This window comes from Arvicanthis niloticus, chromosome 5 (assembly GCF_011762505.2).
Source record: "Arvicanthis niloticus isolate mArvNil1 chromosome 5, mArvNil1.pat.X, whole genome shotgun sequence".
Taxonomy (NCBI): domain Eukaryota; kingdom Metazoa; phylum Chordata; class Mammalia; order Rodentia; family Muridae; genus Arvicanthis; species Arvicanthis niloticus.
Window position 1 is genome coordinate 27,359,334 of NC_047662.1, and position 15,056 is coordinate 27,374,389.

Genomic DNA, 15,056 nt, shown 5'->3' on the forward strand with positions numbered 1-15,056 from the left:
TTTGAGACAGGCTCACAAGTAGCACAGGCTAGCCTCAAACTCACTTTGTAGCTGAAATTACTATAAATACCTGACCATCCTGTCTCTACCTCCCAAGAACTGAGCTCCTAGGCATGTGTCATGCCCAGTTTATGCAGTGTTGAGGATCCAGCTCAGGGTTCTGTAGAGGCGGGGCAAGCATTCTATCAGTTAAGCTACATCTCAGCCCTGCATGAAATATTAAGAGTTGCCTTCCCATGAAGCCCGAGACAGAGCAGATGCTACCTCTTCTTCTGTCCCGTACCCCTTATTCTGCATGGTAGGATAAACATGGGGTGCAAGGGTTAAACTCCTTAGAGGCTAAGATCAGATATCTATTTCTACATGGCCAAGCAATGCATACAGTAGGTTCTCAATGAGTTCAGCTTCAGTGACTGAGTCATCAAGAAGCAGCAACCAGCAGCTGATGCACCGGAAGGAAGGGAAAACGGCGCTGCACCTGAGCCAGACTTCCAGCACAGACAGAGCTTGTGTCCTGCCCAGGGTGAAATTCAAGCAGAGTCCAGCACAGAACAGAAAAACCTCAGCTGCCTGTTAACTTGGAAGTCTATGGTTTGTAGCTCAAGCTGGCCTTGAACTTGCTATGTAGCCAAGAATGACATTAGTATTAGTAGTAATTATAGTCGTCTGTTTGTTTGCTTTTTGCAACCGAGTCTCACTTCATAGCTCTGGCTAGTCTGGAACTCACTATGTAGACCAGGCTGGCCTTGCATTCACAGGGATCTACCTGCCTCTGGAGTGTTAGGATTAAAGGTGTGTGCCACCATGCCCAGATTTTGTTATTTTTACTTTTAAAGGAAAGAGTCTTTAAAAAAAACCAAAACCAAAACCAAAACCAAAACAAAAACAAAAAAACCCAGGCCTTTAATCCCTATACTTGGAAGGCAGAGACAGACAGATCTCTGAGTTTGAGGCCAGCCTGGTCTACAGAACAAGTTCTAGGACATCCAGAGGTATACTGAGTCTCACTATGTATCCCTGGCTAGCCTGGACTTACGTAGACCAGGCTAACCTCAAAAATCACAAGTTAGGCTGGGAGATAGTACAGCGGTAGAAGGTTTGTCTAGCATCATGGGTTTTTGATTCCCAGCATCATCATCACACACGCAAAACCCCAACAATCTGCCTGCCTCTGCTTCTCCAATGCTGGGCTTACATATGTGCACCACTATGCCCAGCTACTTTAAAAATTACTTACTCATTCATTCATTCATTCACTCTTACTCATGTATATGTGTGTAAAACTGCTTGTCTGCACATGCACCATGTATGTACAATGCTCACAGGGAACACAAGAGGGCATTGGAATTACAAGCAAGTATAAGCCACCCAGTGTGGGTGCTGGGAATCCAGCCCCAGTCCTCTGCAAGAGCAGCAAGTGCTCTTAACCACAGGGCCATTTCTCTAGCCCCTAGTTTTGGCTTTTGAGACATCTAACTATACATAGCTTAGGGTGGCTTGAAACTCAATGTATAGCCTAGGTTAGACCCAAACTCATCAATGTATGATCCCTCTGCCTCAGCCTCCAAAATACTGGGGTTACAAGAGTGCACCACCACTCAGGGTAAGTTCAGCTCTTTGAATTCTATAAGTGTACAAGCATTGTGTTAAATTGTATAGGAGAAAATGTCTTCTCACCCGGTTACCCAACTGCCCATGGAGCACACTGTGTCATCCATCCATCTTACAGATAAGGAAACTGTGGCTTAGAATGTAAAGAAAACTGCTTGAGGTGATACAGGTGGTAGAACATGGGGCTGATACCTCAGCCTCCAGGAGACCAGGTTCAGATTGAACAGGTATGTATCTTTTTGAGTCAAGATCTCAGATGAGGTCAGCTGATAGACCCCCCTGTAGGTCTGGCTCAGCACTCACCTCAGGAAAGCTCCCCCCACCTACCATTTCTCCCTCACACATGGCCACACAAATACCCCAAACTGCCCACTCACCTTTTCCCGCATGTTCATCCAGATGTTAAATACCACAGCCATGCAGTCAGCACACACCTCTTACACATCACTTACTCCTATGGAGAGTCCTGGACACTTAACATATAGAAATCCCATTCCCACAAGAGTTCTTCCCAAGTTTGCGCTATCACCCAAAAGACACAGATGTCTGGGTGCACAGATGCTGCACAGATGCAAACATGACACATATGTCCACACCCTTATCTCTCTGTGAGAGTTCTATGTGTTCATATCTCACAGGCACCCACATCCGCTCAATGTCATACATCAAATCCTCCCCCAACAAGAACTTTATCCATTGTTCCCAGATCCAATACTAGGCCCAGGTGAGCAATGATGCTCCCCTCCTCTGGGGTTGGCCAGGCAGCCCAAAGAGCGGGGAGAAGGCTCGGCCTGCTCGTGATGGATGGAATTAATCTACTGAGCTAGAGAAACTAAATAATTAAATCCCTAATCACCCCCCAAGCCAGCCCAGGCCAATATAGTTGAGGGAAGGGGGGGGAGCTCTGAGGCCCAGACCAATATCCTAGAAGAGGAGGGGCTGAGAAACAAGGCCCAGGCAGAACCCTTTTGAGGGGGTCTCTTGGAGGAACTGCAGCAGGCAGAGAAGCATGAGCAGACCTTCCTTTTCACTTGAAAATGAACAGCATAGGAAGCTACCACCGGCCACTGAAACAAACTGGGTGAAGGCACAGCCTTCCCACCATTCCCAGAATCGTTTCTGGCACTCTGTGAAATGGAAGGTGTATTCTGGGACTTTCAGGAGCTAGGAGAAGGGTCACTCGAAAAGCCAAGGGCTGTGGCAGTTGAGGGCATCTGCCCAAGAGGCTGATTGCTCTCAGACCAGCTTTGGCCCAGCCCTACCACCCCCCAACCCTCCAGTCAGAGCAGGCTCTTCCCTAAGCCTAGTACAGATGGCAAGGAAGAACCCCTTCACAGAGGTGCACCTGCTTCCCCACGAAGTGGGTCCAGCACATGGCAAAGAGGCTGAGGAACGGGGCAGAGGCCTGGGCAGGGGGGCTCCGGGAATCAGCCTGGGAACAGGCTCCAGTCCGATTGGTTGAAAAGTGGGTCATTTTCCTTTTGAAAAATAGTGAGAAAATGGAGAAGTAGGTCGGGCTCTCATCCCCTCAGCCCCAGGCACCACCCCCCGATTTGTATGGGGAGACATGGAGAAGTGTGCATGTGCAAAAACTCCATGTTCCCCAGAACCCCAGCCAAGTTCCACGTGTAAGAGGCCAAGGTCATCATTACTCAGGCCACTCAAGGACAAGCACACTCTGTAGCCAGGATGGAAACACAGCCACACCCTCCCCTGGGGTCCCTGGAGAGAAAGGAGTTAGGGCTGGCCCAAGCTGAGGAGTGGAGACCCTAGCATAAGGAACTCTGAGAAGCCCCCTCCCATCTTCACATCGCGACACCTCTCCTCTCTTCTCCTCCCTTTCCTCTTCGTCCACGTGGGCAGAGTCGTTGCCATGACACCGCGGGCAGGTGGGCGGCTCTGGCGGCTGTTTCGGCCCAACCCCCAAGCTCACAGCCCAGGTGGGAAGGGAGAGGCTGCAGCACCCGGCCCCTAGTCCCCAAAGAGATAGGAGAGCAGCAGAGGGGGTCCCCTCCACCCCACAACCTAGAATGGGTTTTAGTACCAGCCTCTCCGTTGCAAAGCAACCCAGCCCTAGGTGGAGAGGTCTGGAGAATGAACACTCAAAAAGATCATTAGCTTGAATGATCCCTTCCCCGGAGGTCAGGCAAGGGGGGGGGAGGTTGTGTGTGTGACCCACCACCCCTATTTCTTTCTCTAGTTCTCACCATCAGTGATCACAGACTGTGCCTTGCTCCCTTCTAGCTACCAGCCCACTGGTCCTGCCTGAGGTCTGACCTTAGTTCCCCATTCTACAATACTGGCCCCTGTATTGTAGAATGGGGAACTAATTCCCCATTAGTTCCTGGCTCTCTTGAGAGAGGAGGAAATCATCTGTCAAAACACAAAGAGAAATTCCTCCCATACTGCCAAGCCCCAGACCATCTTATAGAAACGGGACCTGACTTCACATCAAAGGCCCAGGGACCAACAGATCCCAAGCATCTTTGGCTTTGGTACCCACTGCACCAGAGGAGGGGTTGGACTGGTCCGAGAGAATGCCACAGGAAGTCTGAGCAGTGCCTAAGCTCTCCAGCTTGCCCTTCCCTTTCTCTGTCTCCAGGGCTGTGTCTGTGGCTCTGCCTTGCTAAGGTCCTTCCTGTTGTTCAGTGTCCCGCCTGCCATCTAGCCTGTTCCCTAAGGCAGGAGCTTTGCGTCATCGATGCAATGGAACCACAGAGACCCTGTTTAGCAGCCCTCTGCAGCCTGGCTGGCAGAGGTGGGCGTATGTGGGTTGTTAGTGACAAAATCCTAAAGAAAGGGGGAATGGCAGCCAGGTTAGCTGGAGGGTGTCCAGTTTCTCATGGGGGTATTAGTCTTGACATACAGGCAGTGCTCACACGCACGCGCACACACACATACATACACACAACTTCTACTTCCTTCCTTAGCCTTCTGTGTGTGTATGCACATGTGTGCATGGGTGTGTATGTCTCCTTTCCTCTTCCTCCACTGTTAATACCCTACATCGGGCCACCCTTGTCCTCACCTCTTACCAAGTCTATCACAACAGCATCCCAAACTGGTCTCCCTGCCTCACACCTTGATGCACTCATCCTATCAGCATCCAGTGTGTGATCCACTTATAATCTGTTACAAATACACTGAGAGGGCTCCACTTGGAACCAGATACGCTTCCTGACACAGTCAAGAACACAATGAGCAAAGCAGACGAACCTCCCATTCCTGGGAAGTTTGTGGTCTGGTGAGATGGGGAATGAAGATATGAGGTAATGGTGGTGGCAAGCAAAAATTTAAAATATATATAAACTGGGGTGAGGGAGTAGAGTGACAAGAGGCTATTTAAGTTAGACTGCTGGGGAGGGAGGCCTCTGCAGAAGAGAGACTTCCGAGCCAAGATTTGAAGAAAGGGAGGGGGGATGGCGTGAATGTCTAAAAGAGCATCTTGGGCTGAGGGGAAAGGAAAGCATCAGCCTCGTGGTGGAACTTTCCAGCTTCTTTATGGGATGGAAAGGAAGCCCCTTGGGACCAGGAAGGCGATGGGCAATGGTTTTACACTTACTATTTGGGCCCCACCCACTATGCACTCCCAGTGAGATGGAAAGCAAGACCATGCTGGAGATGGGCTTGCCAAGCATGCACAAAGCCCTAGGTTCAATCCCCAACACTACCTAAAATCTATCATGGTGGTGCATGCTGTAATTGCAACACTCAGGAAGTAGAGGCAGAAGGAAGTGCAAGTTTAAGTTCATTCTCCACTATTTGGTGAGTCTGAGGCCAGCTTGATTTGAGACCCTGTCTCAGAAAGGGGTGGGAAAGAGGCAGCAAAGAAGAAGAGAATGGGGGTACAGGGGGAGGTACAGTCTTACCCTATTCCAGCCTCTGCATCCATGGAGCAATAGTGGTGGATGGGAGACAGGCTAGGACCTCTCCTTCTTATGATTTTTGATACATTTGTTTATGTGCATATTTATTTATTCACCTGTGGCCTGCATGGTGTACATGTGGAGGGCAGAGCCCCTGAGGAAGGCAGCTCTTTCCTTCGACCATGTAGGTTGTGGGGACTGAATTCATCAGGTTTGGCGTTAAATGCCTTTACCTTCTGAGCCATCTCACCCCTCAGTTGGACACTTCTTACTGGTCCCCTCGCTTGCTCACATGCCGAAAGCTCGCTCCCCTTTTATGCTTTAACTCCACCCCCTCCACCTTCTTTGGGTCCTTGCCAAACTCTTCCCTCCCTCCCACTCCAGAGCTAACCTAACTTTCTCCTCAGGTTCATGGTGCCCCTTAGGCTCACATGCCTCCACATTTCCTCCTTAGACTGCAAGCCACTCGAAGTTGAGGGGCATCTCGTATCGAGTACAATCTGTGGAATATTGTCAGCATAAGATAGACATTGACTAGGTAGCTAAGTGCCCTAGGTGAGGCACATGGAATGGGACAGGGATGGCTGATAAGCCTTGGATGAGCCAGGCATGGTGGCTTATACCTGTAATCCCAATACTCAGAAGGCTGAGATAGGAGAATTGCCGTGAATCTGAGGCCATCATAGACTACTTATTGAGTTCTGTGCCATCCCATAGTACAGAGTGAGACTCTGTCTCAAAACACAAAAAATGGAATGTGTGAAATGCAGAGGTTTATGGCTACGAGTTGGTATTAGGGCACAGTCACCATATACTGGGATAGTTCATATACACTGTTCACATATGTGTGTGTGCTAACATGAATGAGCATGTCCATATGTGTATGTGTATAAATTTGTTTTCATATGCATATTAGAAAGCACACTAATGTTATATGTGCATATACTACCATAGGTAAGTAATACACACATTGCTTGCTACATGCCCCATATGGGCGCGCACGCGCGCGCACACACACACACACACACACACACACACACACACACACATATATATATATATATATATATATACTGGGCCTCCTTAATGTCCCTTGTCCCCTTCTTCTATCAACTTGTTCTTAATTCTAGAATAGTGTTGCTATTTCTCCTCTACACTTCCCCACAAACACCCCTAAACATCACAGCATCTGGACAACATCAGGACCAGATCTCTTTCACAGCTGTCTTCAAGATTTCCCTCTGCAAACTGCCTTTACATGAATGGTGTTGGGCACTAGCTGGCTTCCCAGTACGTGGGAATTAGAGACACCTGCTTTCTGGAGAAGAGCCACAGACATCAGAGTGGATCAAGTTCAAGCTAGTTGGAAAATAACTTTCAGACAGAGCCAATGTTGAGTCAAATTCAATACCTATCTCCCTCACTATGAAACAAGTTTATGCACATATATGCATATGCTCCTAAATCATTCAGTAAATATGTATGTATTTATTTATACATAAGTACATACACAGACTCACTTCATGTTCACATACACATGGTCACACATCTATATCCCTGGGTGAGCACACCATACACCCATCTGCTGGTTTAGCTGCCTTCACAGTCACATGTATAATGAATGTATAAAAGTCATACATACACTCATGTATGTATGTGCCCACATGTATACACACACACACACACACACACACACACACATGCACACACATGCACACGTGCGCGCACACATCACCACAGATCCACTCACAGCACAGGTAGCTTCCCTTCATCCCCCAAGCTTCTCTATCCTGTCCACAAAGACAGAAACCCATCATTCTAGTTCCTAGCAACAAACATATTTGCAACTTGCAAGTCTCCCACTTCTCCATTTGCAAAGTTGTTCCTGTTAGTTACAAGGTACACCCAAGTCCTGGACAGGTTTTGAAATCCCCTTGATCTGTGCCTGGCAGAAACAGTATCTGCTCAGACAACTGAGGTGAAGATAACAATAAAGTTGGTATAACTCATCCTATCCAAGAGGCAGCCCACTGCCACACATGCATCCCTTAGTTGTTGGAGAAGGGGAAAGACAATTTCTCTTAACACTTCTGGGTATGTTTCTCCACTCCCAAACTCTGAGACAGATACTGAGAAAGAGAAAGAACAGTAACTGAACTACTTTGTGTCCTGAAGCCTCCTGGGACACCCTTCTTCTTCCCTTCAGAGTAGCTCCGTGATGTCGTTTCCAAAGGCAGTCTGAGAGCCCTGACAAGGGAGAGGGCAGACTAGAAATCCCACAAATGTAAAGGGGATGACGGGGGCTGAGAATCATAAAAGCAGGTGCTCCTAAACAGGAGCCACTCAGGGACAGGAAGGCAAGCTTCGGACACCTCCTGGAAGAGAAGTAACCGCTAGAGCACTGGGTCATGGATAGCAGGACTCTCTAAGGGGCCAGGGAGAAGGGGGTGGACACCAAGCATTCTATGAGGGGGTGGAGGGGTGACTGCTTCAGGCGGTAGCAGCAGCTTCAGAGCCTTATCAAAGCTGTTATGTAACTAAGGGAGCCGAGTGGAGCATAAACACCTCCCCTCCCCAAACAGGCACCCACACCCACACCCACCACCTCCCAGCACCCACAAGCATACGGAAACTCAGCTCCTCTCAAGCACCTCAAGAAGGGGGAGTCATCTTGAGTTACATCAAAAACATGATGGGTGGAGGGCCCCTTGTTAACCCAGAGTCCTATCAGGGAAGGAGAGATTGGTTCAGTGTGAAACCTCTGGAAATCTCTCATGTCTTGAATTTCCTGCCACACCCAATGGCTGCCCAGAGTCATCTGGAAACCGTTCCCTGCCCCTCCCCCTAAGAAGGATCCCATTTGAATATTTGATTGTGCTCTTGGGGATGGGAGGTGAGCTGCCATCAACCCCTCCTGCCTGTTGTTTCCCCCCACACTCTCATCTGCATGTCCTGACATTTGGCTCTCATCCCCCTGGGATGACAAGAAAAAGGACCTGGAGAAATAACTCCTTGCTCTATTCCCTCTGATTACAAAAGCAAAGCAGAAGAACCCAGATAGCGTACATGACCCTGACCGCAGGTCAGTAGGGGAAAAGCCATCCAGAGGAGCTGAGTGTTGAAACCCAGAACTCCCCCTTCGATTTGGATATTCTTTTACTCCCCCAGATCCTCCTTTTCCCTGCTGCCCTGTCTCCAGTAGCCTCCTCCTCCTCTTCTCCATGGCACTGAACAACCCCACCCACTCCTTGAATCCTTTGCTGAGAAATCTTCCTCCCCAACAAAAGTCTCTCCCAAATGATGCTTTGAGCTAGAGATGGGGATGGGCAGAGCGCAAGCAGACTTGCAGAATATTTTAGGGCTCCTCTTCTCAAATCTAAAGTTATGGTTAGCAGGTTGGCTCCAAGTGGCCAATCAATTATCCTCAGCCCCATCCACTATGGTCTACCCTGCCAGACTCAAACTCTGAATGTCTTGAGTCTGAACTTCCGGGACCTGAAAGGAAACTTATGGACTCACCCAGGGTCCATAAGTTTGTTGTACTAATATGATCTCAGAAGACTAAAGCTCACGGCCACAATTGTATTGCCCCTTCCTAGCCCCACACTAACAGGTTTTGGCAAGAGGAAGGCAAACTCAAATAGGGAAAAGAAAGGCTTTTTACCAAATGCCACTAACAACTGTGAGGCCTGAATTCATAAGAATGACCTCAGAATTTATAATTCTATCCAGGGACTCTGCCCTTGGAAAGTGGGTCACTTGGGAGAATTTTTCTAGTGAACCCTCAATACTGCCCAGGCACCTTTCCGTCAATGGCCCAAAACCCTTTTCAGCACCCTGGACAGCTCCAAAGGAGCGAATCTCCTCCGAGTGTCATTCAGCACTGAGGACAGTTCCCACAGCCACTCTGCCAGGGGGTTCCAAAGCCCAGACAGCAAGAAAGAAGCTTTATCCAATAAAACCCCTCTGACCATAAAACTCCCACCTTTGCTCCCGTCCCTTGGCACACTTCACATCCCTCCCTTCCTTGAAGGTCTCAAAAGAGAAAAGAAATCCAAACCGGGAGCTTCCCTGAAGAAGCCTAGAGATAGGACCCCACCCACCTCCTTTCAGTCTTGAGCCTCTCAACACCACTCACAGCTGGTTCTAAAAAGCATTCTCTTTCTTCACCACCACCCCAAAATAAGATAAATACTCACGTGGGGGCTCTCAGCCCTGTAGGCAGATGTGCTGGGAAGAGAATGAGAGAGGTGGCTCCCCACACCCTGTCCTGAACCCCCTTTCTGAAGGAGCCAGCTCCCATCTGGACTGGGGGGAGGAGAGGCATGTGGAACCACTGAGTGAGGGGAAGAGAGAGGGGAAGAAACAGGAGCGGGGGACTGCAGGGCGGGGGTGTTGGGATGGGGGCGAGGGAATCCTTTTTAATTTCATTCTCTCCCCATGTCTACATCAGCCCTGCAGGCTCAGCTCTTTAATATTTACACACAGGAAGAGGAGAGGATAAGAAAGAACAGAGAGAGGGGGCAGGGGCTACCTGAGCTCAAAGGGCACAGAGGCAGAAGACTTGGAGAGCTGAGAGCTTGGGTTCCCTGTACCATCCCCAGCCCACTCCCATACTGAGCTCTGGACTGGAAGGAAGAGGAACCCTGGGACCATTCTGTCCCTTTGTTAACAAGATACTTTGAAGCTGCATCAGAAAAAGATCAGATCCCCACCCACATACCTGGACACCCCCACAAACCCAGATTTCTTGGGTGCCTTATGTGCAGACGGGAGAGGCAGTATTCATACACAAGTGTGCTCAGATGCTTGGAATGTGCTTGCCTGTAGGCTGTTGTATATATGCACATGGATGTGTCAGCTAGCATGCACAAGTTTATGAAAGCATGAATCTAGTCACCCATTAACAACCCAAGAAACCAAACCGGTGCGACCACATTTGGAACTCAGCTCCCAAGCCACCTCACCTCTTTCCCCATGGCTCTCAGGCAAAGGAGCCCAAGGGAGAGGCCATCCAGCCTTCTCAGACTCTCTTTTTTTCCCAGGCCCTTCCTTCCTAAGCCTCACTTTTTCTGTCTGTAACATGGGAAGAAGGGCTAATAGGAAAGGATGCTGCACTGAGCCCAGGGGCCCGACAAGTTATTAGCAACGATGAGCTGGCAGCTCGTTACCATAACGATGGTGCCACTGCCTCACCCCAGCTCAAACCCAGACTCCCCAGACGGCAGGAGGCCCGCTGAGCCAGCAGCCTTCAGACTGAAGGAGGGGTAGATAAAGAGGGAATTGAGACATGATGCTTGCAGAGTGGAGGGTGGAGGGTACGCAGCTGCTCTTCCAATCCCCCACTGAGAAACAAAGCTTTGACTCCCCCAAGTAGGAGTAAAATCCGAGTCTGAGAAGGCTTCTTGACCATGGGGATGGGAAGACACTGGGAAAGTCTCTAAAGCTTGTCTCAATAAAAGCTTCAAGATTATACCCTCTCCCAACACACACACACACACACACACACACACACACACACACACACACACACACCTTCACTTCAGGCACCTGAAACCAAACAGAAAGCCCCTCTCATTCAACTGCAGTCTCCTCTCCAGTAAAAATGAGGGCAATTATGTTTACCATTTGCTCTAAACTCCTAGAAGACTGAGCCAGAAAGGGTTCAGATAGCTATACACTCTTTTCAATCAGGCAAGACTCAGAAGTTTCTCTACCTAGCAGAAGCCCAATAAGGTAAAATTTTTTTTAAAAAAATTAAAAATTAAAAAAAAAAAAAAAAACAAACCAGGCCAGCTCGGTTAGAGGCAAAATGCAACAAAGGAGCGAAGAAAAACACCAACATGAACTACAGGAAATGTTACATGCCAGGCAGCTGCTGAAAGCAGGCATCAAGAAAGAAGAAAGTCTGAAGTTGGGCCTAGAGCAGCGCCCGCTGGTAGCCAGCTGGAACTAAGCCAAAGCTATGACCTTCCTCTGTGGTGGGCCTGCCAGGTATCCCCATCCCCAGGAATACCTACCTACCTGTAGCCTCCTCTACTCAGAGCATAGTCCCAGGTTGACGGATTGACAGCCTTAGACATTGAGTCTTCATTTCCCTACCCGCCTGCACATTCAGCTGAGGGGCGGGGGGAGGGTGGTGGGAGTTTGGGGATGGAATGTGAAGGTTAGGAAATTACCTAAGGGGACACTAGCCTAGGAATCCACAGGTTCATTGTGTGACCTTGAATAGGTCTCCTCTCTTTTTCAGATTCCCCAATTTGTAATTAAGAGGTTGGACCAAGTCAACTGTAAAGGTTCTTTCTCTGCCTGTCATTCTATAGCTTCATGCAAGCTCATTCCTTGGATGTGAGCCCCCTGGCACAAAATGCAGTGGGCAACTGCCTGCCAGATCAGTGGGGCAGTGGGGGGTGCGGGGGCTGCATTTGAGGCTGTTCATCCTGTATTCACGTTCCTTTTAGAAACACCTGCCACCCTAGCCCTCCCAGCTCTCTTTTTAGACCCTGATTCACTGCCAACTCACGAAGCTCTCCCTCCCCTCCCTCCTCTCTTCTCCCTCATCTCTCTCTCTTTTAGGCACTGACAGCTGGGTACAGAAGTAGACCCCCCCCACACACTCAGGGGATAGTGGACAGAAGTGGAGGGCAGTGATCCAGTGTCAGAGAAAACACACTACAAAGTGCTACTCTCTAACTGTGACCTAGCTGGGTTCCTTGGGTCAATGGAAGACCTGGGTGAGAATGTTTCTCTACCACTGTCTGGCAATGTGTGGTTGTGGGAACTGTACTTCCCAAGGCTCAACATTCTCTTCTGCAAATTGGCATCATATTAGATTAAACCATGTGGAATGGCTGTTTTTGCAGGGTTTTTTTTTTTTTTTAACAAAACAAAACAGTTCGGTACTGTCAATTTCATATGTCTTAACCTGACTGCATCTCCACCTGCTTCCAAGGCAGTTAGAGAAACAAGAAGAAATGAGAGGAACATTTTTTTTCAAAAGTCCTAGACTGATACAAGTACATTCTTCTATTACTACTTCAAGGAGCTAAGTACAGACCCACCTGAACCGTGAGCTAAACCAATGACCCAGAACTTGGAGATTTGGGACTTGGAACTCTGGGAGAAAGCCACCTGCTCCAATGACTAACAAGGTAGATCTTCCTCCTGGCCTCCTCAGCGTCTGATTCTAAAGGGCCTTTGGCCAAGCATCACTGAAATGACACAAGCTTCTAGCACTCTTATCCACCCACCCCCCCAAAAAAGTATCCCCACACACAGGTATACAGTCTTAGGCTCACCACCAGTAGGAACCCAGCATGCAGGGGGTGGGGGGGATATCAGTGGCTTCGCAGAGGGTGCCCCAGGAAGTAGATGAAGGTGCAGAGTGCTCTTATCTAGGTTCAGGATAAGGAGACCCTGGAGGGAAGGGGCGGTCTGACCTCGGAAAAGTATGATCTTCCCTGCTAAGTCCCACCAGGAATGGGGGCGGGGCAAAACCCAGGTGTGGGTGAACCCTGCTTGGATATATTCCCACACAGTCACACAGTACACATACCCAGACCCATTCACAGAGACAGTCGCACATGCACACGCACGTCCATTCATACACACTCAGACACCTACATACACAGCCACACAGTGACAGCACACACTCAACCACACATATGTCGACAGATTCATGGACGGTTAACACCCTGCACGCTCACTGCATTACACTCACTCACCCACAGACCCACACGGCGACACCCTCATCACACGCACGCTCACACACCTGCAGAGGAAACTTCTCTCCGGATCTCCCCAACACCACGACTTCCCCCCACAGCCAGCAGGCTACTCCCTCCCAGATCCAAGCTTCCATTCCAGCCCGGCAAAGGCTGGGCGGGCGCTGGCCGGCCTCCCGCGGTCCGGCCGGGACAGCGCATCTGCGGAGCGCGTGGTCCCCAACCCGTTCCCGGGGTCAGTCACGCCGGCCTCCAGGCCCAGGGTGAGGCCGGGGGCGGCCGCAGAGGCCCAGCCCCTCCCCCTCCCCATCTCGGAGCCCGAGCCCAGGCCGCTGGAGCCCCGGGCGTGGGCGGCGCCGGGGCTGCAGCGGGGCCGAGCCTGGGGGGCGCTGCAGAGGGCGCGGCAAGCGCGGCCCGGTCCCCACCCCTCCCGGTTGCTTACCTGGCCCGGTCGGGCTCCGGCCGGGGTTACATGGTGCCGGCGGCCCGGGCCGGGGGCGCTGCGGCTGCGGGAGCGAGTGCGAGCTCCCGGACCCGGCACTGCGGTGCCCCCGGCGGAGGGGCCGCGCCGGCTGCGGAGCCCCGAGCGAGTGCTGAGCGGCCGCGGGCGCGGGAGCCGGAGGCGGCCAAGCCACGGAGGCTGGATTTCCCGGGGACCAGGACGGGGAGGCGGGGGGATCCCGCCCGCGCGCTCCGCCCCCGCCCCCGCCCCCGCGCAGGGCGGCCGAGCCAGGAGCCCGCGACAGGGAGGGGGCCCGCGCTCCCCGCCCCCGCAGCGGCCCCGCGAGGACCGAGGTCGCAGCCGGCGGGCAGCCGCCGCGGTCCCGGAGGAGCGCCCGGGTCTCTGAGCGACAGCGCCGGGGAGGCCCAGCTCCGGGGTGCGAATGTGGTCCCCGGGGTCGGTGTGCACCGAAGACCCAGGAACCAGCACATTCGGTGTCACGACGGCGCACAGCAGACCTGGGCACCGGGACCCAAGCCCAGAGCGCGGGCAGCTGGGGAGACACACGGCAGCCTCACCGAGGCAGTCACACCCTGAATGTCACACACAGCTTCCCCCTCGCAGGCACGTCCTCTTAGGCTACTGTCCTTAGTTTCCCGGGTCTGTACCCCGACCTCAGCTCTTGGCCTGGGCTCTAGGAGTCCCCCTTCCCCTCTCCAGTCCCTTCTGCCCCACCCCTGCCAGGGCGGGGCGCTGTGCCTGGCCTCCGAGTCTCTGACAGGCGTCCCTCACCCACAGTCCGCCAGCGGAGGCAATCCCCAGTGTGCAGGGAGAACCCCGCTATACCTGCCGTCTTAGCTAAGGGCCCCACCCGTGCCCACTGTGCCCGCCCACCTCTGGGCCCCGAGCCAGGGGCTGTGCCATGGCGGGGGTGGGGTAGAGGAGGGGAATGGGACTGTCCGAAGCACAGCGCGAAGCTGCAGAGCCAGGACACAGGCTGCAGAAGCGCGGAGAGCTGACTGCAGCAGTCCCTGGCTGAAATCCGTCTTGGCGCCCAGAGCGATGCTGTAATCGGGGGGAGGGGGCCGCGTGGGGAAGCCGCAGGAGGAGGGGCTGAGAAGATGGGGGAGGGGCCGGTTCTGAATGCTGACTTTCCCAGCGGTTGTGAGGGCACGCTGCCGAGGCGCTCCAAGTTGTGATAGAGGGCGAGCTACATCCTCCACCTTGTCTGGTATTGAAAACTTAAGGTGGTGAGGTGTGGGCTTGGGAGCCTTGAGAGACAGTCCACTACCCTAGGGACAGACCTTGGGAGACGTTCTGAGTCAAGGTCCCCAACAGTGACTCCTATTTCTCTGTATTCCTTTGGGGTCACTGTCTCCCCTCCCTGAGTAACCGGGCAAACTGAGGCACGGT

The 15,056-nt window shown here is 51.7% G+C and overlaps 1 protein-coding gene across 3 annotated transcripts in view; it reads right to left on the reverse strand.

The window, feature by feature from the left end:
• Dlgap3 (DLG associated protein 3) overlaps positions 1-14,666 on the reverse strand; it is a 66,638-nt gene extending 51,972 nt beyond the window's left edge. The window contains exon 1 of one of the 3 annotated variants that reach the window (XM_076934179.1): positions 14,538-14,666. The gene's annotated coding sequence lies outside the window, so the exon portion shown is untranslated. Of the gene's footprint in view, positions 1-9,676; positions 9,820-14,537 lie in introns of those variants that run through there. The other 2 variants (XM_076934177.1, XM_076934178.1) reach the window with 2 other exon arrangements.
• Between the last annotated feature and the right edge of the window lie 390 nt (positions 14,667-15,056).